Here is an 18645-nt window from a genome sequence, read left to right as displayed (position 1 = left end):
TCAATAGATTCATCTTCATGTAATGGAGTACAGCATTTTTTTAAGAAAAGTATTAAAATATTTAAAAATCTTACATTGCTGCTTGTGTTTTTGCTGTTGGACAAATTCCATTGACACAGAACTAGACGCAGATATGGAGGTTCAAGCCTCCGCTGCTGATCCATAAGAATCTTAAACTTTTTCACTACTTTTTACTACATTTAGTACTTTTACTAAACTGTTAAATGTATGGTTAATTTACATTATTGATAATGGAAATCACCTGTTTCTGAAACATCTAGACCAGGGGTATGCAAGTACCACAATCCAGCATGTTTTAATTGTTTCTTTGCTACAGCACATCTAATTCAATGGCTGAATCACCAGCTAATCAAGCTCTGTAGAAGTCTGCAAATAAATCGGGTGTATTGGAGCTGGGAAACAACAAACACATGCTGGATAGCAGCTCTCAAAGGGCAGGATTGCCTACCGTAGTTCTAGACTGCCCTCCTGATCACCGACTTAGTCATTACAAAACTAGGGGTGATAATTTAATGGGTTAATTGTGAGTAATTAATTAGAAAAAAATAACTCATTAAAAATGCCATTGAGCCTGAGCGTCCCCTAATTGGGGGATGAAACAGTTTAGCATCAAAATATATGTGTATGTAGCAATAATTATCAAGCTGCACCTTTGTAAAAACTACAGTGGCTGAGCTACAAGACCATATAAATAACTACTTGCTCCAAACACAACTAAAACTACAATTAAACTATGACAAATCGCTCTTTATTCAATTCAATTCAAAAATACTTTATTAATCCCAGAGGGAAATTGATGGCTGTAGTAGCTCAGAATAATAATAATAATCAAGTCATCAAAGAGTTATTGTATATTACAATGGCTGTTGGCAGGAAGGATCTCCAGTAGCGGTCAGTGTTGCAGTGAAACTGACGAAGCCTCTGACTGAAGACACTCTTCTGTTGTCGGACAGTCTTGTGAAGAGAATGCTCAGGGTTGTCCATCATTTTCTTGATTCTCTGGAGAATCCTTCTTTGCATTATCTCCTCCAGCGGTTCCACAGTCGTCCCCAGAACAGAACCAACCTTTTTATTAGGCTGTTGAGCCTTTTCAGGTCCCTGCTTCTGATGCTACTACCCCAACAGACGATGGCTGGAGAGATTACACTCTCAACAACAGACTTGTAGAAGATGTGCAGCATCTTGCTACAGACATTGAAGGACCTAAGCATCCTCAAGAAGTGCAGTCTGCTGTGTCCCTTCTTGTAAATGGCTTCGCTGTTCTTTCTCCAGTCCAGTCTGTAGTCCAGGTGAACTCCAAGGTATTTGTATTCCTCAACCATCTCCACTTCTTCTCCCATGATGGAAACAGTGTTTGACTCCACCCTGTTTCTTCTGAAGTCTAAAATCATCTCCTTTGTTTTGTTCACGTTCAAGGTCAGATGATTGTTTCCACACCATGCCACAAAGCGCTCCACCAGCTCTCTGTACTCAGCTTCCTGTCCATCTCTGATACACCCAACGACTGCAGAGTCATCTGAGTACTTCTGTAGAAGACAAGTCTCTGATTTGTACTGGAAGTCTGAGGTGTACAGGGTGAAAAGGGATGGTGAGAGTACAGTCCCCTGTGGTGCTCCAATGTTACTGATGAAGAAAAGAGAGGGGGAAAAAATCAATACATTATGTTTTCTAGTTGGTAGAAAACAGGTAAGTAGTAACTTTATCCATATCAATCTTATTACATCAGGAGGGACAAGCATACACAGCATTCATCTTGTAACCCTCAGCAGAACTTCCCCTGAACTCTGCACTACACTTGTTAGCAGTGCTCTGCTGCCACCTAGTGCTCAGTTCAGTACACAACATTTACAATGTTCCATTTCCACCTACAGTAAAACACATTGTTTACACATCGTAAGACATCCCTAAAATTATTACCTTTATAATGAGTCTAAAGTAATCAAATAGACCAGGGCTATTCAATTCTGGGTCTTGAGGGCTGGTATTCAGCAAATATTAGTGGTTTCTCTAAACAACACACTAGGCTCAGTGGTTGAATCACCTGTGCAGCAGCTCATCAGGTCCTACAGAAGCCTGTTAATTACCTGCTGATTGAAATCAGGTGTGTTGAAGCAGGGTTAAAACTCAAACGTACTGGATACCGGCCCTTGAGGCCTGCAATTAAATAGCTCTGAAGTAGACCTTGTTGTTAGAATAGAATAGAAGAATAGAATAGACTTTATTGATCCCAGTGGGGAGATTGACTTGTTACAGCAGCACCAACAAGTGAGAGAATAATTTGAAGAAAAATAATAACAAAGGTACATGAATATATACATAGGCAGTAGTCTAATATTGTAACCTTCGACCACAAAAAAAAAAAAAAAAACCCAAAGACAAAAATGAAAAACGTGGGTTCCAGAACTGTGCAGCGGACACACTACCTAACTCCAGCACAAGTATTGAACACATACTTGATATTGCATTGGTGTTATTGAGTACCAGGATAATTCCAGTACCAGTTAAACTGAGGAGTTATGCACTCTTACAGCAGAGGGGATGAATGACCTATGGTAGCATTCTGTTTTACATCTGGGATGTCTCCGTCTGCCTCTGAAGGAGCTGTCCATGGTCTCCACAGTGGAACACAGGTTTTTTTTTTTAAGATGGAGGTCATTTTCACCAGCATCTTCCTTTAACACATCTCCTCAACTGAATCCAGTAGGCAGCCCAGAACCAAACTAGCTTTGTTAACTAGTTTGTTCAATCTCTTCCTGTCTCGGCCAGAGCTGCCTGCACACCAGCAGACTACAGCACAGTGGATAACAGATCCTCAAAGAAATACAGAAATATATTAGTTTCAAGTGTGGGTCTGTCATCAGTGCTTCACTAACATTATTCCTAATAATCACATTGCCTTGGTGCAAATTGTCTTAAATGATTAAAATGTAATTAATCAAGATTAAATAATAACAAAGCCTCTGATTAATTAGATAACTTTTTTTATTGGGTCCCACCCCTATTAAAAACACATTTTCTTCATCTGCTGCTTTGCAAAGGTGACATTTTCTTTCGGAAATGCTAAAGAAATAAACTGTTGTGGTTTTTCAAAGTGTTAAAATTATTTTCTGCTATTAGATGCTTCAGTTAAAAGGTCAGCATCTTTTGACCAATTTAAACCAGTTAATAGGAAGCAGCAGAAATATTTAAAGATCCCAGGTCTGATGTTCAGACACCACAGCTATTCTATTTATCTGGTATCACACATTTAAATCCTTATCTCATATAAACTGTCTTGAGCAGCTTTACAGGCTGGTGAAACCAGCAGCTGCTCATGCGTCCCTTCTTATTCCAATTTCTGCAATGAGCAAAATTGGGAAAATATGTTCCATTGTAGTTCATGTTTACTTTCAAATGAGCACATTTTGATTTTGCCACAGGATTTAAACAGTTTGATGCAATTCCGAGATCAATGAAAGGTGCAGCTTTAAGATCAAACCAGCTTATCTACTTTCTTTCCCTTTAGCAAAGAATCACACATAAACCACTGAAAAAAAGATATTTGTTAGCTAAGTCAAAGTTTACAGTTCATTAAATGTGAACAGGTGTGTTGTAACGAGCCAAAAGCCAGGGAAACACTGTCCAAAAAGCTGTGTGGTCATGGAGAAGTGAAGTAATCCTGAAACAGGGAAGCACAGCTGAGCATTCCATGACTTTCTCGGTCAGTTTTGCCATCAGCTGTAAAACACATCAGATCTGTTTACTCACTTGTGCAATCAGTAATAATTGTATGTCTATCCTTAACTTTGAGGTTTATTTTGGAAACATTTTTATTATATCTGTAGCCACGGAACATCTTGGAGCACCCAGGATGAGCTGGAGGGTTCTCTAGGGAGAGGAATTTCTAGGGTTTTCCCCTGGATCTGTTGCCTCTGTGACACATGGTGGAAAAAGGATGAAAACATTTTAAAATTGCCAAACATTTGAAGATATTCCTGGCAAACTAAAGGCGATGTGCAGATTTGATCTTGCATTTCTATTAAAGCAATCCACTTCCATCTCCTCCTTGAACCGTCACCTTATCGTGGTGGAGGAGTTTGAGGGCCCTAATGATCTTAGGAGCTATGTTGTCAGGGAGTGCCCCTGTTAGGGTCTCCCATGACAAATTGGTCTTAGGTGAAGGGTGAGACAAAGAACGGTTCACAGGATCTTTCATGGAAGTAAAGTCAAAGAGTCGGAGAGTTGGTTACCGGGGTCCCACCCTGGAGCCAGGCCTGAGGTTGGGGCCCGTGAGCGAGCGCCCGGTGGCCGGGCTCTCACCCATGGGGCCCGGCCGGGCCCAGCCCGAACCGGATACATGGGCTCAGCCAACTGTGGACCCACCACCCGCAGGAGGAACATGAAGGGTCCGGTGCAATGTGGATCGGGTGGCAGACCAAGGCGGGAGCCTTGGCGGTCCGATCCCTGGACAAGAAAACTGGTTTTTGGGACATGGAACGTCACCTTTCTGGTGGGGAAGGAGCAGGAGCTTGTGGCAGAAGTTGAGCGGTACTGGCTAGAAATAGTCGGACTCACCTCGACACATAGCATTGACTCTGGAACCCAAGTCCTTGAGAGGGGTTGGACACTCTCCTTTGCTGGAGTTGCTCCAGGTGAGAGGCGGAGGGCTGGGGTTGGCTTTTTGTTAGCCCCAATACTCTCTGCCTGTGTGTTGGGGTTTACCCCGGGGGATGAGAGGGTAGCTTCCCTGCGCCTTCAGGTCGGGGAACGAGTCCTGACTGTTGTTTGTGCTTATGGGCCAAATATCAGTTCAGAGTACCCACCCTTTTGGAGTCCCTGGGACGAGTGCTAGATAGTGCTCCATCAGGGGACTCCATTGTCCTGCTGGGGGACTTCAATGCTCACGTGGGCAATGGCAGCTTGACCTGGAGGGGTGTGATTGGGAGGAACGTCCCGCCTGATCTGAACTCAAATGGTGTTTCGTTATTGGACTTCTGTGCAAGCCGTAGTTGGCCATAACGACCACCATGTTCGAACATAAGGATGTCCATCGGTACACTTGGTACCAGGGCAGCCTAGGTCGCAGGTCGATGATAGACTTTGTAGTCGTATCATCTGACCTGCGGCCGTATGTTTTGGACACCCGAGTGAAGAGAGGAGCGGAGCTGTCAACTGATCACCACCTGGTGGTGAGTTGGATCAGATGGCAGGGGAAGATGCCGCGTAGACCTGGCAGACCCAAACGCATAGTGAGGGTCTGCTAGGAATGCCTGGCAGAAGAACCTGTTAAGATGGTCTTCAACTCCCACCTCCGGCAGAGATTTGACCGCGTCCCGAGAGCAGTGGGGGACATTGACTCCGAGTGGGCCTTGTTCCACTCTGCGATTGTTGAGGCGGCTGTTGCTAGCTGTGGTCGCAAGGTGGCCAGTGCCAGTCGTGGTGGCAACCCCCGTACCCGCTGGTGGACACCAGAGGTTCGGGGAGCCGTCAGGCTGAAGAAGGAGGCCTACAGGGCGTGACTGGTCTGTGGGTCTCCAGAGGCAGTAGACAGGTACCGGATAGCCAAGCGGGGTGCAGCAGTGGCAGTTGCCGAGGCAAAATCTCGGGTGTGGGAGGAGTTTGGTGAGGCCATGGAGAAAGACTATCGATCGGCTCCAAAGAGGTTCTGGCAAACTGTCCGGCGCCTCGGGAGAGGAAGGCAGCAACTCGCTCACACTGTTTACAGTGGGGATGGGGAGCTGCTGACGTCAACTGAGGCTATAGTCGGACGGTGGAAGGATTACTTTGAGGAGCTCCTCAATCCCACCTATGCGAATTCCGAGGAGGAACCAGAGCTGGGAGACCTGTGGATGGACTATCCAATCTCGGGGGCAGAAGTTGCTGAGGTAGTCAAACAACTACACAGCGGCAGAGCCCCGGGGGCGGATGAGGTTTGTCCTGGGTATCTCAAGGCTATGGATGTTGTAGGGCTGTCACGGTTGACACATCTCTGCAACATTGTGTGGTCATCGGGGACAGCTCCTGTGGAGTAGCAGACCGGGGTGGTGGTCCCCATCTTTAAGAAGGGTGACCTGAGGGTGTGTTCCAACTATAGGGGGATCACACTCCTCAGCCTCCTTGGAAAGGTCTACTCCAAGGTAATGGAGAGGAGGGTCCAATCAATAGTTGAATCTCAGATTGAGGAGGAGCAATGTGGTTTTCGTCCTGGCCGTGGAACTGTGGACCAGCTCTATACACTTGCAAGGGTGATGGAGGGGGCATGGGAGTTTGCCCAACCAATCAAGGTGTTTTGTGGATTTGGAGAAGGCTTATAACCGTGTCCCCAGGGGCACCCTGTGGGGGACGCTCCAGGAATATGGGGTGGGTGGCTTTCTGTTAAGGGCCATTCAGTCCCTTTACCAGAGGAGCGTGAGTTTGGTTCATCCAGCTCTTGCTCCCTTCAGCACTTGCTGGGTAGGTTCGCGGCCGAGTGTGAATCGGCTGGGATGAGGATCAGCACCTCCAAATCTGAGACCATGGTTCTCGACCGGAAAAGGGTGGCTTGCCAACTCCGGGTCGGGGGAGAGGTCCTACCTCAAGTGGAGGAGTTTTAGTATCTTGGGGTCTTGTTCACGTGTGAGGTTAGGAGGGATCGGGAGATCGACAGGCGGATTGGTTCAGCATCTGCAGTGATGCGGACGCTGAGCTGATCTGTCGTGGTGACGAGGGAGCTGAGCCAGAAAGCCAGGCTCTCGATTTACCGGTCGATCTACGTCCCAATCCTCACCTATGGTCATGAGCTTTGGGTAATGACCGAAAGAACGAGATCCCAGATACAAGCGGCTGAAATGAGTTTCCTCCATAGGGTGGATGGGCTCAGCCTTAGAGATAGGGTGAGGTGCTCGGGCATTCAGGAGGGACTCGGAATAGAACCGCTGCTCCTCGGGATCGAAAGGAGCCAGTTGAGGTGGTTTGGGCATCTGGTCAGGATGCCTCCTGGACGCCTCCCCGGCGAGGTGTTTCGGGCATGTCCTGCCGGCAGGAGGCCCCCGGGTCGACCCAGTACATGTTGGAGAGATTACATCTCCAATCTGGTCCGGGAACACCTTGGGGTCCTGCCGAAGGAGCTGGTGGAGAAGGCCGGGGAGAGGACGGTCTGGAGCTCCCTAGTTGGGATGCTGCCCCCGCGACCCGGACCCGGATAAGCGGAGGAAGATGACGACGACGACGACAATCCTCTTCCTTTTCAGAGATGAGATGAACACACACTGCTCCCATCTAATCTGATGCCTTGATCAAAAACACACATTTCAATAGCTTTAACGATGTCACCAAGGACAAAAAAAAGTTATTTGTTTATCGCCCTAATGAAACCAGCTGAGCATCTTACCTGATTCATTAAAACGATGCTTTCTTTCACTTCGTCCTCGATTTGGGCAGGAAGTGTCCATTACAACATAATGGGAGGGGAACCACAAGCAGAGTTTAACGAGCTCCATCTCCATCCCCAGATGAAGCAAGAACCTCTCCCGTGTTCCCCAGAAATCAGTGATGGAAGTAATCACAGGGACATCAAGGCCTTTCCAGGAATCGATGCCAGATGGGTATAAACCAAATCCATGTGTGATTTATGGACACGCAATCACATACAGTAACAATTCAAACATGTTGTGTAAGACCCCACATAGCTCTGTGCAAAAAAGCCACATTTTGACTTGATGACACATTCTGCTGCTTACACGCAACCTGCGCTCATGCTTGGCTTTGCGCTGCACGTGTTTGCCTGTGGAAAAGGATCTGGCTGTCATTTGATTGTTGACTGGGCCTTCTCTCTCTGTCTTCGCTGTTTCGCCACACGTTGGCTAAGAGTGTTTATATCCTGCTCAATAAATCACTCTGGAGCACTTCTGCTTTTCCTTGGCAGTTCAATGGAGATCTACACAGCCTTTCCTCTTCCTTCATCCTGTTCTATTACAGGACTTCCTTTGGTCTGTTTGGACTTATTTAGTAACACAGGATATTGTCCAAAAAACAACACTTGTCCTTCAAGCTTTGTTTTATCATCGTCCCATTGATAAATTCATTAGGAAATACAAGATAGCATACAGTTTTGGGAATGTTTCAGTGTTTTTCTAACGGCTTTAAGTTGTGACATCTGCACAAGCGTAGATTTACCATGACGAAAAGCCCGGTGAAACATTAATGTCAGGCCCAAAGACCATCTGTATTAAGTTAATATATAAAACAAACCAAAGAAAACATGCTGGGAGGTCTGTTGTGTCACGAAGACCCCCCAGGAAAGACATGTTGGCAGACTACTTAACTATGAGTTCCTTATAAATATCTGATCTCTAGAAGATTTAGTTACAAATAAAATAAAAACAGTGTAAATTTGTGACTGCATGAATACTGGTAATTGCTTTGGGTGCCTTAAAAGTGCTAGCCATATAAATCAAATCTAGTATTATTATTATTATAAAAAAACATGTTTAAATGGGCTTTTGAGTACATTCGATGTGTTGTTTTAATTGGATGCTTAAAGTGACTATGTGTAGTTTTTACCATTAGTTTCTGGAAATATCCATCAAAATGTTGTCGAAAATGAATTAAGTGAAGCCCAGTTGTTGAAAACTATGGGCAGTTTTGTAACATATAACTATAAAAAGCAGGTCTAAAATACATAGGAGTGGGTTTAAGTCTCTGGGAGACACCATATTAGATGCCATGTTACCTTTTATGGGAGCCCATGAGGACAAAATGCATTTACTGATTTGTAACAAACGTTTACTAAACTTTTGCCATACTTAAATGTTGTTGTTTTACACTTTTAGCTCTTCACTAGTTGCCATTGATGAAAGGGAGTCTGATGTGCTTGTTTTTTAGCTTAAGTTTGCACTCCCTGTTTTTTTTTTTACCCTAATGGGCATCCGTTGGTAGGGTCTTACTCCAACACAAAAATACTGCTTGCTTGCAACAATTTAGGTATCTACTGACCCCATCACCAGGGAAAATACACACTGTTTCCACATCTTGTGAGTGCATGCTACTGTTGATAACATGTTTTGTTGCACCTTTCTGCTATTTCTCCAACTTTTTAAACTCTAATTTTATTTTTACATATCATTACATTAAAAGGGACATATTACAGAAAACTCACCTTTAGCATCATTTTGTGCTTCCATGTGGGTCTCTACTGTCTCTATAAACACTCCAAACATGTAAAAAATATCCACCCATTTTCTGTCAGAAACTATTTGCCTAAAACAAGTTGTTCAAAAAAATCCCTTATTGTGACATCACAAATGGGGAAAGTAGAAAAGATTCACTTCTCACGTCCAAGAGACAGCCGTTTCTGGAGGAGACGTGGCTCTACACTGGGCCCCTCCCGGGTATCAGAGTTTCTCAGCTTTTTACAACTTGTGCAGTGGGTGGGTGGGCGTGGCTAGTTCCAGCTTGTTTTCTTAAAGTGAAAGTACCCTGAAACTGTCAAGAATAAAACAGCTGAAATTTCGTTATGTGAGAGGGGTTTAGTGCAAAGAACTTCATGAACTTGTTTTGTAGAACTATTATAACTTAAGAAACAACGTCATAATATGGTTCCTCTATAAAATAGTATTTCAAAAGGGATGGGCACATGCCTTTTTATTGTCTCGTACTGTTTTTATATAATATTAAAGTATTGTTTCAATAAAACCCATTTAATATCTTTGAGATGGATCTGATTTTTATTTTAATCCCAACATTGGCATTCACACAACAGCAGCTTAAAGGAATAAGAGTGTAAAATATCTACCTTTACATTTTATCCTGTTTCTTTTGGTCAAGAAGATCACTCTAACCCAAGTTACTGATTACTGATCAGTTGAGGAGGGTAAAAATAATCACTAACTCAAATGAAAATTCTGGTCGGGTCATAATAAGACTTTAAAATGGGACCAATGCCTCCCTGCTTGACACGCAGCATTAAGGGGTTGGGTTGGAGGGTTGAACCACCAAATAGTTCCCGAGCACAGCCACTGCTGCAGCTCACCGCTCCCCATGGGGATGGGTAAAATGCGGAGATGTAATTTCAACTGTGTGTGATAACTAATAGGACTTGAAATCCTTATCTTAACTAATTATATTGAATTATTCAGATTAAAAGCAAAGTATTTTATATGTCTTATGTGCATTTGAGCTATGTTGTGGTTTAGTCAATAGCATGGTTGCTTAGCATCTTGTTCTGTATTCAAACTCCAGCAGGAAGTGATTTTACATGGAGTTTGCATGTTCTCCAAGTACTCCAATTTCCTCCCACAAGCACATCTGTTAAGTTACCAGTTGGCTCTGAATCATTTCAATCAGAAATGTAATTTATTTGTTTTAACAAAAAATATGTTAGTTGAAAATATTAAAAGTGTAGAACACTGAAAATAAACCATTATTTATGATTATAACCAATCACTCTGAGTTTTTCATGCAGGCTGAACATTACAGTCATCTCCTGCATCTGCTTCTGATAGAAAACAGTCTAGGACAGATCTACCTCATACTGTCACTTAACATTCATGAACTCACCCATCTTGGCTCACGACGGGGAAGGCTGTTGTTAGTTTAGCGTCCAGGAAACAGCAGACAACGTGTAAACCAGTAGAAGCTAACTGTTAGCATCAGCAACTCCACCACATGGCAGAACTCCTTCTGGCTTGTATTATTTGTGGAGATAAAACATCAACATTGCAAAGCTAATAGAGTCAGTGTAAGAGTCATGCTGCTGTTAGCCAATCAGAGGCAAGATAACAGCAGCAAATATCAGGAAATAAGAGTCTAAGTGTTGATCAAATCTTTTATTGACATTTCCGATCCGTTTGGAAGACAAACCTTTGCAATCGTTCGATACTCAGTCAATGGAAAGTGCTGCTCTTGGAACAAGGATGTCTGATTTTAATGTTATTGTTCTGTTCTACCATGAAACCACCGAAGGATGAATCAGTCATAATAGTGTTAGTCATAATAATGACAACTGTTGTAGCCTGGAGGCAGCTGTGGTTGACAGCTGGCCTACCACTGCTTTCACTACGATCATTCAAACTCAGCCGTATTAGTAAACAGGAAAAGGTGTTGGTTATATCTGTGGTTTTTATTTTCATAACATCTCTGTCTGCAGCATGATCTTGAATTTATTTTATTTTTTACCTTTGCTCTTGTTCTCCACTCCCCTTTTTTCTGTAACTTCAGATGGGTCCTGTGACAGTTAAGGCCGTAACTCCTAGTGTAATCAGCTCAACCCGGCTACTGGACTGTTACACACAAGATATGTAGGCTTAATACGAGACACGCTCTTCTTGTTGCTGTCAAGCAAGAAAAAAAAGTATGTGTCTGGAATTCGCCCTCTCATTGACGCGATGACCTGGGCTGGAGATCGTGTCACCAACCTTTGAGTTATAGCTGATCCAGACGGGGTTTTATTGCTGAAGGCTGAGGTTTATCTGCTACCAAGCTGTGAAGTCGTGTTTAGATTTGAATGTGTGAATGCCTTCACTCACCGTGTCGCTTTAACAAGAAATGTCATTGTTGTCGTTTTTGACAACTTTTCCATGAATGCTTTTAATTAAAAGGCAACAGTGAGGGTGGAGGTGGACTGGAATACCATCTTTGTTCTGGTTTTGCCGGATCCACAATAGATCTCCATGGTTCCTGCAGGAAGTCAGCAGCCCCCGCGCCCCCCAATGAATTTTCAAAGGCTTGATAGGTCTTTGCTGATAAGCCCTCCTTCAGGCCTGACTCCAGGGCCTTATACTTTGTATCAATACAAGATAACCTTGTTCTTTGTTATTTTTTCTTCTTCTCTTTTATCTTATTTGATTAAATCTCTATCTTCTCACCCAGGACCACTATTATTTACATGATATCAGCAAGAGCTGTTTGCCCCTCCGAGCCCCGACACCCAGGAACTCAAACCCCTCCTTCATGGTTATTCATGAAGATGTTTTATATAGCGCCTCCTCAAGATAAAAATCACAAGGCATTTCAGAAGAACAAAATAAAAATAACAATAATATTTAAAAAATATTAAATACGGAGAAGTAAAAATTGTGATTAAAATGGGAGAAAAGGGAAAGAGAAAAAGAATAAGAATGAGGTAATCAGTGGATCATAAAGGATCATGAATAAATACTGAGTAGCTGAGGAGATTTAAAATCCTTCTGCGTAAAGTAAAAGTCACGAGAACGGAGCTGGTGGACGTCACAGTGTAAAAAGTTGGAACCCACTGGTCAGACCAAACCACCTGGTTGTAAAAACAAAAGCTCTGGATATCCCTGGGTAGGTTTATCTTATTTATAACAATTAACAGTTAAAAATGAGCTAAACTGGGGAAAAAATGCAAATAAATGAATGGAAATGATATCAAAAGGGTCAGAATTCTTATTCTAACAAAGGCCTTGAAATGTTGCATGATGAGATTACACAAATGGCTGACTCACTACTTCTGAACTACTTCTTCCTCACTGGGGTCATGAGGGGCTGGTGCCCAGCTCCAGCACTCACCAGGCCAGATGTGAGGGACACTCTGGACACTGGCCTGTGGAGGAGGAAACTGGATCATCTGCAGAAAAACATGCAGAACGGCTGCAGCTGGAACCTGCAACCTACTCACTGCAAGGCAAAGTGCCCCCACTCAGCCCATGACACAAGCATTTTAACAAACATTTCTCTGATTTTTCACATTAATGAAAAAGCAATGGGTGACATTCAATTCAATTCAATTCAATTCAATTCAAAAATACTTTATTAATCCCAGAGGGAAATTGAGTAGACACATGTGCATCTTTAGGCCTCTGGGTGAAATGGTTTCCCACCTTTGTACTGGGATCCCTCCTTGGCTGCCCTGGCTCTGATCATCCACCTCCCTGCTGTGATCATCGGCCTTTTCTGGTTGAAGCCATCCTTTCCTAGCGAGGCTCTGATTGGCTGGTCCTTCTTCCCATCAGCCGACAGGGGGCGACAGGAGGCGGCTCCACAGACGTGAAGCGCTCCAGCCTAGCTCCCTTGTGGGACAGAGCTGCGCACTGTGCAGATCAGGAGCTCCGCACCGCGGCTGCCGCACCCTTCCCTCAGCGGAACGCTGCGCGCAGGTAACGATCTGCTCAAATTACCGGAAGCGAGATTCCGTTCAGGTGACGGAGGCCGAAACCCACCGCGCTAAAGTTTCAGGGACGTGAAAACTCCCCCCGGGGCAGAGCTTTGATGTGATCCATCCACCTCCTCCACCTTGGGACAAACGCTCGTTTCTTTAAAGTGTTTTATTTTTATTTCTTTCGTCTTTCAAAACTCGATGTTTGTGGAGCGCAAGTGACCCGAGGAGGACTCGACCAAGGACGAGTAAGTAGATCTGTTTTTTCTCTTTGTGAAACAATCAGGTGGAAAACCCGGAATTAAGAAACTTTTCTTTTTAAACTGCAGTTTCATCCCTAAATCCGTCCATGCCCCTTCTGTGTAATGCCCTCATGCTTCCAGACAACTTTACTCTAGTTTCAGCAGAAGAATGTGTTATCTCCTGCAGATAAGACTTTTGTATCGTCCCTTTCCCGGATGCCCCTGTTGCACATTCTCCAATAAAACAACTCACTTTAATAGGATTTTCTTTAGTGGTTCTGTTTTGTAGCAAACAGGTTTAACAGGTTAAATCCACCTTATGATAATGCAATCAGAACAATCCTGCAATAAATTGAAGGATCAATGTTCAGGCGTTGTTGACACACTGCACCTTTTTTACCATCTGTAAATACTACTGCACTGATCATTTTTTGCATGCACACCTGAAAACAAATGTTAGTTATAGTAGAAAAACCAGTGCATTGCTAGTAATATAGATTTTTTTTCAAAATAACAAGCTTGACTGAAACTCACTTGTTGGAAATGAATGAGGAAACTCAGCAAATTATCTAACTTGAGCCAAACTGTGTTTGTTTTTCATAGTTTTGCTCACCCTAAGGGTGTAGGGAATGGATTTATATTCTGAGAACAAGATGCAAATTTCTGTCATTACCATCACACGGTCACCTTGGTCTTTAGTTTTTATTTATTATCAACATGGAACATTTCTAAAACATCTCAGGAAATGTGAAACTCCCCACACTTTCATTTTAAACGGCTTCCTCACCCCCAAAAAGATGAATGAAAAACTCAACTATACCTATTTCTGTTAAATACCTTTAAACATCTTCCCTTATGGCCTGTTGTCAGTCACACATTCTTGCTTTTGGTTTCGATGACCACAGAAGATGATGGAGGGATGAAATTTGTTTGACTGAACGAAAGAAAAGGGCATTTATACAAATCAGAATGTTCCACCATGTGCATGTCACAGGAAAAGCACACCTACATATGACTCCTGTGGTTTGATCAAAGAACTAATCATAATGGGTTGGAAATGTGTTTTCCCCCACCGTCGTGTTAATTGTAACCTGTGTGCTTTTCTTGCCGTTAAACCGCCAAGACTTTTTTTCAGAGGCGAAAGGAGGGAGAAGAGACCTGGGTGTGGCTTTTCTTGTAATGACTGGTTTGCATTCAAACCAGTGTTTACAGATTCAGCTGGGTTTTTTCACATACAAATAACAGACAAGTTACACGTGAAAACACACAATCCTGCTAACATTGTCCAACTAGAGCTGCAAAAAGTCCATAGGGACCTACACACTTGCAGCTTTTGCACATAAAACAAAAAAATTCAACTTTTATGGAAAACAAATCACAAGAAAATACTATGCTGCTGTTTTATTCTGACATAAGTTATCATTTTATATTTATAGATAAAAAATGGGAATGCTTAAATTGCTACATTAGTGCTAGGAATGGGGGAGGGGAGGCAGACGAGGTGTTCTTGGTTAGGAAGGAGGTGGGGAGAAGGGATATTTCCTTTGCAACTACCCTTTGTCCTTTTCCCCCCACAAAGCTCCTTAGGCATGAATGATAACGGGCTAATTAGTGAGTTTAATAGGGTTTGTTAGGTGAGTGTGAGGCTGGCATCAAGCTGTGCTGAAATTTGAGTTGGTTGTTTACATACCACGTCAGGGGGTCCCATTTGCTAGGAGGGTTTTGTTCTTGTCACATGTTCTTTCTGAGGGTTAAAAGTCCATCTCTAAATAAATCCATTTAGGGGGATTCTGCGCAACTTGTGCATTACACGCAACTCTGAGACAAATGTTTACAGATGTTCCAGATGGCTGACTGTTGGCTTTGTGTTTAAGGAAATGCAGCCATTTTTGTCGTTTAATTCTTTGGAGGAAGAACGAGGATATTTCTCATCAAGACAGCTTTAGGTTTGCATTATTTTCCTTGGTTTAGATGGGGCATGTGGGGAAATTATTGAGATCATGAAACAAGCTAGCCTGGTAAACCATAACCTGGCCAAAACCCATTGAAACCATCCAGTCGTACTGCACAATCTATGGTTGTCTTCCAAACTGTCACTGTACACAATTGGACAGCACAAGGACCAATCAGAGCAATGAATAATGTCACGTGTTCATTGCTGCAGAAATCAGTCAACGGGGCAGTCTGCCGTACACCATCAGAGAACAAGCAAATGCATCCATCTGCTCATGTCTCAAAGAGAAGCCCAAGTCTACGTCGTCCAAAGTTGATTCCAAATCTGTTTCTAAAGAGTGCCATTTCTGTATACTGCCATCTTTGTAGTTCGTCTCCATCAAAGTTCTAGTGCTAAGTCTGCTCAAAATCAGTAGCAACAGTAGCAAAAATGTTTTGCTACTGTTGCTACTGTTGGTCAAGATTTCTAGGCTACTCCTAAAGAGCTTGAGGGATTGAAGTCAGATCCCCCGCTGCTACGCCTCCAAGATATCAAGCATTGGTAACCTGAAGCATGGTTAATGCTTGACGCATTTACTTTCCGCTTGCTGATGCGGCTCGCGGATGGAACGCGCTTCACAACTCGCAGCGTTTATGGTTCATGCGGCTTGTCTCTGCGGTGAGCCAATATTCTCCCAAACTGAACGGGGCAGCATGGAGCTCTACGGCATGCATCCAACACTACACCATAGTAGAAGTAAAAATTACTGTTGTTTAATAGCGTCCTCGTCTTTTCCTACAGTGCAAGCTATTTCTCTCCAAGAATTATTAACAACATGTTGATCACGGTGATCTCTGAGAGCTGAATCATACAAATGTCTGTATTTACGAACCTCTGCCATACTAGTTCTTGCCAGTCTGCCATGTTTTTCCGCGTCCGACCGTCCGCGTGGTTAGAAAATTTCCTAGGTGCGCCATGTGGAAGGTTTGGGCTGTGCGGAGGCGCGGTGGGGGGTGGGGGTGGGGGGTGGGGGTTGTTAAAATGACACAGTTTTGCCACGCGGAGCCGTGCGAACCTCACGGACGCGTCAAGCATAAGCCAAGCTTAAGTGGGAACTTGAAACTGAAACAAAACAAATGCTTCCTAGAGGCTACCTGCAGCACAAGGTTTGAAAATAAACACAGGTTGTAACAAACCAATAGCTTCAGAAATACACACATATAGAGTGCACAGCATTAATGAGTACACCATTTTAAAAGTACAAATTGCAGCTCAATGAACAAAAAAACTTATTTCCAGATTTTTCACAAGGCAGCTCCCCAACACCAGCAGCACTCATGCAGCCCCACATTAGGACACTGCCACCACCATGTTTCACTGTTGGCGCCATGCATTTCTCTTTGAAATCCTCACCTTTACGACGCCATACAGTATTGAAACCATTAGTTCCAAAAACGGTGATCTTAGTCTCATCACTGCAGAGTCTAGAGTCCCAGTAGTCTTCATCTCTTTCAGCATGGGCCCTAGCAAATCCTAAGTGTGCTTTTTTGTGCATGGGCTTTAGGAGAGGCTTCCTTCATGGACGATACCCATGCATGCCATTCCTCTGCAGTGTGCACCGTATGGTGTCACGGGAAACGGTCACTCCAGTTTGGCTTTCTACTGCTTTAGCTAACTGCAGTGAAATTGCATGATGTTTTTCTTCAACCGTTCACATCAGAAGATGCTACTGTCGAGATGCTAACTTGGACTTCTGTACTTTTGCTACAGTATTTTGACTAAAAGCTTTGCTGATCTTCTTGTAGCCCTCACCTTTTTTGTGTAAACAAATGATTTCCTTTCTCCGATTTTGTGACATCTCTCTTCCATTTGGAGCCATTGCTCAAATGAAATGGGAAGGGCTTTTCTTTGTTAAGTAATGCCTTTTTATAGTCACCTGTCTCCTGGACACCTCTTAAACAAGTCAGACTCACTTGTGGCTGAATACCTGTTAATTTGAATTTTGTAGTCTTAATTGGTCTTTTGTCTGGTCTTCCCTGGCATGTTGATTTTAATGTTCTTGCTATTCTTACTAATGGAAAGCACGTTGAACTGCCTCTGTATGAAATGTGCTACATAAATAAGTCTGCCTTGCCTTGCTTTTCACGTAAGACTAGAATTGGGGTGTATTCATTTTTGCAACATGGGGCTTGAATTAATTTGTTAGGAAAACCACTTTTGTGTGCAAATTAGCAAATGTTGTCTGCAACCAATGGCCCGCATTTGTGGGATTGTTCTGTAGTTTGGTATTTTTTTAATCATAACTGCCAACTATTTATACTGGAAAATTATGAAGCTTAACTAGGCTGCCCAAACTTCCGCACCCCATTGAATTTTGGTCATGTTTAACATGCTTGGGGTTTTAGCATGAGCAAAACACAACACAAGATGGTTTCTATTTGTGTTAGTTGGTTGAAAGTTTGGTTAAAGGCTTGATAATTATATCAACATTTTTAAATGGTTGCTGGTTGATGCTCTCATTAATTTGCAATGTTGGCATTTTATTTATTTTTTTGTTTTTGTTTTATGCATTTTAGATCATGTTCCTCAAAACTGTCAGTATGAGATGTGGCCAGCTTGAGTGGGGAGTTACGAACATCATGAAGCGTGTCTCCCAAAACATCCCCTCCCAATAGGGGATGTTCCTCATGCATTTACAATTTGCATCAATTAGCAAGTGAGCTGCCTTTGTGGTGAAAGGAAGCTGTAAATTTAAAGTGGCTGCTAGTGTACTGTACTGCCTGAGTTTCATATTCAGACCTCTTCCTCATTCTCATGAACTCAGTCTTGAACTTTTTCTCTTTACCACCGCAAGTTCCGTTGCCTGTTTGCTCCAAAAATGACACCGCACATTGAGTCACTGATGGAAACACATTACTATAGCATGTTAATCCAGCAGAATATGGAGGTCTGTTACACTGCTACAAAATGCACCACCCTCATCTGTGTTTGGTTTGAAGACATAGCCCATCCTCCTCGTCAAACTGTATTTAAACAATGGCATTCTTTTCTTAGTGCTGTATTGGGAATGCAGGACATGAATAATGTGATAAAAGTAGTTTGATTTCAAAGGTTTCACATCCTGTCGCTGCAGCTGCTCATTTTGACAGCTTCAAACCACAATGTCTAGCAGACTGCAGGTGCACATTATTTTGGACTAACAAAAATGTCTACTGTAATTCTTATTTAATTATTTTCTTACTGACTTCATGTCTGACAGAAAGTAGCAATCAGATACTCTTGTGGACAAAACTGTTGGTACCCTTCGGTCAATGAGAGAAAAACCCACAATGGTCACAGAAATAACTTGAATCTGACAAGTAATTAAAAAAAATGCA

At 43.1% G+C, this 18645-nt stretch overlaps 1 protein-coding gene across 1 annotated transcript in view; it reads left to right on the top strand.

Annotated features, from left to right (window-relative positions):
- The first annotated feature begins 12708 nt into the window (after window positions 1-12708).
- The window catches only part of LOC107389755 (lysophosphatidic acid receptor 2), a 27776-nt gene continuing 21839 nt past the window's right edge, over window positions 12709-18645 (top strand). The window contains exon 1 of the mRNA XM_015966094.3: window positions 12709-13341. The gene's annotated coding sequence lies outside the window, so the exon portion shown is untranslated. The remainder of the gene's footprint in view (window positions 13342-18645) is intronic.

This window comes from Nothobranchius furzeri, chromosome 4, assembly GCF_043380555.1.
Source record: "Nothobranchius furzeri strain GRZ-AD chromosome 4, NfurGRZ-RIMD1, whole genome shotgun sequence".
NCBI classification, from domain to species: domain Eukaryota; kingdom Metazoa; phylum Chordata; class Actinopteri; order Cyprinodontiformes; family Nothobranchiidae; genus Nothobranchius; species Nothobranchius furzeri.
The sequence above is the reverse complement of the archived record's forward strand: the minus strand, read 5'-3'. Positions and strand labels throughout refer to the sequence as shown.